Genomic DNA, 5,746 nt, shown 5'->3' on the forward strand with positions numbered 1-5,746 from the left:
CTACAATGGATAGTTTGGATACTTGATTCTGATTAGCTAGCAGCCGTGGTAAAATACTCTGTAACCCACGGCTGCGACTAACAATTGGTATTAATGCGCCGTCAATCTCATTGACGAGGCCATTGATAAAATCAAGCGGTAGGCTACTATGCTTTGCGTAGCAACCACTCGCAGCAACCTCGCCTTTTTTGTATCCTATTACAAAAACGCACTCATCAATCCGACTCCAACACTTCCACACCCCTACCAGCAAAAACGAGTGCTCTGGAGAACTGTTTTAATAACTGCACCATAGCTGGAAATATTCAAATAAACGTGAACCACCCGAATTATGCCTCATGGTTTATGTGAACTAGTCTGGGGCCTTTCTCGTTCGGTGCTGTTTCGCCAGTCTAGAGCGGAAGCGCGATGACGCATCACATAATCATCCAGTCTGGACCATGTTTTTACTGTAGGCTGCACATGGTGAAGTTTCAAGTAGATAACATTCACAATGGCATCACCAGGTATAACACCGCCAAAAATTGTAAAAGAAGATGCGAGGAGAACTACCGGTTAAGGAAAAATAAACCAAGTGGATGTTGGAGGCGGGCTCTACAGGCTCGAGCCGGATGATGGGGCGGGCTTAAGGCAGTGAAGTAAATAGATACCAGGCTCTCCTCCCCGAGGAGAGACTGGTGACGCGAGGCTAATGTGAACAAGGCCAACCCAAATAGGCGAGATAGCCTACAGTATGTTGCCTGGCAACCATTTAATTCAGAACTATAGCCTATTGCGGAAGATTTTGTAAATACTAAAATGATAAGAATTATCAGTAAATAAATGATTGAATGTTACTACTGAGTGTTTTTTGTGAATATATATATGTAGTAACCGTTGTAGAAAAGCAATTGACCACTCGAGGCAGTGGGTTACAGGGGATTTTACCACAGCTACGGGGTTTTAACAACGCCCCGTAGCTGTGGTAAAATCCCCTGTAACCCACTGCCTCTCGTGGTCAATTGCTTAAGTATTTACCAGGTAAATGTTTAGTATTTGGGGGACTATGAAAGGAAGGGTTACCAAAAAAATGTTCATAGTAAGTTAATTTAGCAATATAAATCCATAAGCCTAGGGCCAATGGGCCTAGGATATAGACAAAAAACTACCGGTGGAATGGTGGTGGAGAAATAGCGGGAGCATTGAGGTCCGCTTGCCATTCGATGTGCAAATGGGCAGGAACCCGCTAGCGGATTCGGCCAGAGGTCCGGCAGCTCGTCCATCGGGGTCCTGCTGTAGGTCCGCTAGCCTTGTGTTATCCGAGTTTATCCCTTACCTTTGTCCAGAAACAGAAGTTGAACAAATTGCAGCAAAATAGCTAATGTTACAGGAATCATCAGCGTAACGGCTTTAGCCACTGACCGCTACCATTAATGTTATGGAAGCTGCTGCTAGTTGTTGTGAGCTCATGAGCAAACTGGCTATCCCGCTCTTATTGTGCTGGATTAGCATTGGAAGCAATGGAACTGATGTGTCCAGGCGACAAGACCAATCTTAACTTATCAGACATTATTTCATGTTATTTCAATTCACAGCTATTTCAGTGGCATGACTAGCTTCTGTTCCACCAGTGCTGAACAGAAACAAGCCAGCCACGCACATAAGCCAGGCTGGCCTGGCCTGGTTTTGTCACGCAAAGCTTACAGCTTGGGCGAGTTGAACTTCAGCCCTGACAAAATGTAGCAAACGTTAAAGGACAATGCTCGTTTTTGACAACCTGGACCTTATTTACGACATATTATAAGACGTTTGTTCACCGAGATCACTTTGGTGTAGTTCGGAGGCATGTAGAAGAAATTTAAAATCCAGCGCGAGCCAGTATATCCATGTAATGGTGGTGGTCAGTTTCTAAAAATCTATTTTCTGCCGCGAAACGGTTGTTTTCATCAATCTGTCTTGATGAATCGCTAGTTGTGCTTACATAGAGAGCATAGGCCTGTTGTGTTGTTTTTCACATGCCTCTGTAATATGATCTTTAGAAACGTCTTTAGACACGAAATAGCTTCCTCACTTGCTCCAGCACGCATGCGCACAGCGTGCTGGAGCAACGATTGCGCGCTGTGCGAATGCGTGCTGGAGCAAGTGAGGAAGCTATTTCGTTTCGAAAGACGTTTCTAAAGATCATGGCATGTGAAAACCACAACAGGCCTATGCTCTATGTAAGCACAACTAGCGATTCATCAAGACAGATTGATGAAAACAACCGTTTCGCGGCAGAAAATAGATTTTTAGAAACTGCATTCTAAGTGCCCCGACCACCGCCATTACATGGATATACTGGCTCGCGCTGGATTTTAAATTTCTTCTACATGCCTCTGAACTACACCAAAGTGATCTCGGTGAGTCAAACGTCTTATAATATGTCGTAAATAAGGTCCAGGTTGTCAAAAACGAGCATTGTCCTTTAACGAGCGGGCCACTGAAAAGCATTATTTACTGGCCCAGATGTGTTCAAGACAGCAGAGGGCCAGTGCTTATGTCAATATATGGTGATACTATATACACTAGATATACTGATTCTGTATGCACACTAGATGTTGGGACACTATATACTGTACACTAGCGAGAGTCATTCAGGTGCCAGATGGCCCAGGGGAAGAAACTCCTCCTGAGTCTCTCTGGGAGACTCTTTGAGACAGACCACTTGAGACACAGATTTGACATGCTGAATTTTGAAAACTCCAGTTTCAGAACTTGGAGTGAAACACATTTCACTCTAAAACTGCTGATGTAGCTGAGCTGTGTTTTAAAACTATGCAAATTGTACTGTATTGTATGTCACTTACAATTCTGTATCTCTTTCTGTAGAAAGAAAAACACATTAATCTCATCAATAAACATTTATTGTTTTCCATAATTACATGTACTGTACACAAGGAGTAATAAAACACATGTTTAGTCCATTTGTCTGACAAAGAAAAAAATATATTTTTTTATCTCTTAAAATAAATGTAATTTTGTTTAGCTTTCATTTCCACACACATTCACAGTCAACACACAGTCAAAAAAAGTTAGAGCTCTAGAGTAAAATTCAAATGGAGAAGTCAGACAACAGTGAGGACAACCGTTTAATACAATCTTGGACCAATATGTGCACTGGATTAAAAACATAGAAAATATAAATAGAATTGCCTACATTTCCATTTTAACAGAAGTATTCAAACAGAAGAGGAAAAAGCCAAACGGAGGTGTCAGAATTAAATGATGGGTTTGAAATGTAATGCATTATGCTCTTATACCTAACTGTGTTAAGATGTGTTCATTCATTCTTTTGCAAAGGTGAGGAGTTTAAGCAGTAGCTGCTATGCCAAACATTGCTTGGCAAACTTAAGTGCAGCTAAAAGCAGAAATACCTGGAGGTACAAGTACTCTAATGCCTGCCCCCTTGTCTTACCTCTGACAAAACATACCCAGTTCATTTGACTTCATCCTCTTGTAAACCTAATAGCAAAAGTTAAAAATGATCAAATGACACCACCCATACAGTAGTAGATACAGTGAAAAACTTCTCTTATCTGTGCTCTCCAGTAATATTTGTCTGGGACACTATATGAATTTGAGTATAAACAATATCTAGTTCTCTGAAATAAAGAAAAAAAAAAGATTTGAAAGTTAACATCTACTGTATGTGAGACAACTAGTTGATCGCTATCCAAAATAAAATGACAAGCAACATTATATTTGTTATGTGGTCCAATCTTGGTCCACGCTCTGGTCCAAACCCTGAGCAAAGATTTTGATGATGCTATTTCTGTCACAAAATTGTCTGAATTCTATAATTCCATATGTGCTTTATCTAGATTATATACACAAAGTGCAAGGAGGCACTTTAAACAGGATGTTTTAGCTGGTGCAAAAGACTATTGTTCAGGTTTCTACTTCATTGATTTGAAAGAGTACTGTTGTAAACCTCAATAACCTGTATTGACATACCCAGAATCCATTGCAAGGTCATCATCTTTCTGTTCTGGAATCTTATTGGTCCAGGTGAATTTACGCTGTACTGCTTTGCATATATGCCATTGACAGGACAATCCTGTCTTTAATGGCAAACTACTGTCTTTATATTTAGCATGTCAGCACAGCATATTGGAGGTACTTCAGAAGGCCCAGCCTTCTCTGTTGATAATGCCTTGTAGATTAGAATGATGGAGTTGCTACTGGACTTTCTCTCAGTCCAATTTCAGACCTAATTTTCTAATGATATGGATCAAGTAATTGTAAATCAACATTGTCATAATCATCACACTAACTGCAGTTTGCAGCTGTCATCTTCAAGGCAAGGTTGTCATTTAGCAAAGAAATAAACAATTTGAAACAAAACAGCATGGATACAGTGCACTGAGCCCCAGAGTAACAGGTATAACCGTGCATACTCTCTGTCTCTTTCTTTGTACCTCTATTATTGATTTACTATCCTTTTCACTTAGTCTCTGTCTCTCTCTCTTTATCTCTCGTTCACCCACACTCAAACAAGCATACACACATGTATATACAGACAGATATATCAACACAGAATGAAGAAATTGTTGGTGCTGCCCTTGCATTGGACGGAACACATTGACACCTGTCTCTGTGTGTCTCTCCTATTGTTCCATGATACATGTACGCTTTGACCGCTGTCTATAAATATGCTGCTGCATTTGGAGGCGAATCTCCACCCCTCTTTAGGGAGGCTAAGTCCAGAGGTAAGCTCTGCTGCTTAGAGGCTTGACCATGTGTGCCGATGCCAGAGTTTAATCCTTAAAGTCTAAACAGTCAAAGGTATTGCAGTAACACTGCTACCCTATCCACCTGAACTTCTCTCCTTCTGCCACTAGGGGGTTTGTTGAGTTTAATGTGTCTGCTTGAATCAGTTTTCAGTTGTCATGATCCACCAGTTCAGCAAGTGTTTACTGCTATTAGTTAACTGCATAGAGAGGCAGTGCACACATGAACTATTGAGGTTGTTAAGTATTTCTCATGCCTTTTTAAACAACCGTTTTGTGTTTTGCCTCACCAAAGTTTTCAAAGTTAGTTCAGTCTTAGTGCTATTAAAGGCAGCAGGTTTTAGAAGGTGTCAAAGCCACTCAGTAAAGCTTAGATACATACATCTGTCAACCATTGGATAATTAATAATCATGGAAACATCAATAGTTCATTGGATTATTTAAGAAGCTGTGGCCCATATAACATGATGAATATCCAGAGCCGTGTTTAGCTGAATAGTTCTTGATGGAACAGTTTGTATACCTTGGTCCTTGTACAGTACAAACCTAGCAAGTCTACATCCCATGAGCACATACTGTATTCTCTGGTCTGCATCACAATCACAGCCTCCAGTGTTTTAACAGAAAACTACAGTAAAAAAATAAATAATTCAAGTTTCACTAGGCTGTGTACCAGTAAATCAGGGAGGATACAATGTCGAGTAAGGCTCAGAATGAGGGGATCTTTCCTTTAACATTACCTGGGCAACAGCATTTCTATCATGGTTAGAGTTATACAATCATTGGGACAAATGTAACATCTGGTACAAATTGTGTTATGTATAATATATTTTATGGTAAGGAGACTGTTCGGTCGGATAACTGGAAACAGAATGTCGGACCATAGTTAGAGATTGAGCAGCTTGTAGTTTGCAGAGATTGTATTAGCTGTGTTTTGTTTGCTTGTTTTGCCGGCAGAGGGAGGCGTGTGGAACTCAGGGGAAGGCAGAGCTTCTGCT

The sequence above is a fragment of the Borostomias antarcticus genome (genome assembly GCF_949987555.1).
Source record: "Borostomias antarcticus genome assembly, chromosome: 4".
NCBI lineage: Eukaryota > Metazoa > Chordata > Actinopteri > Stomiiformes > Stomiidae > Borostomias > Borostomias antarcticus.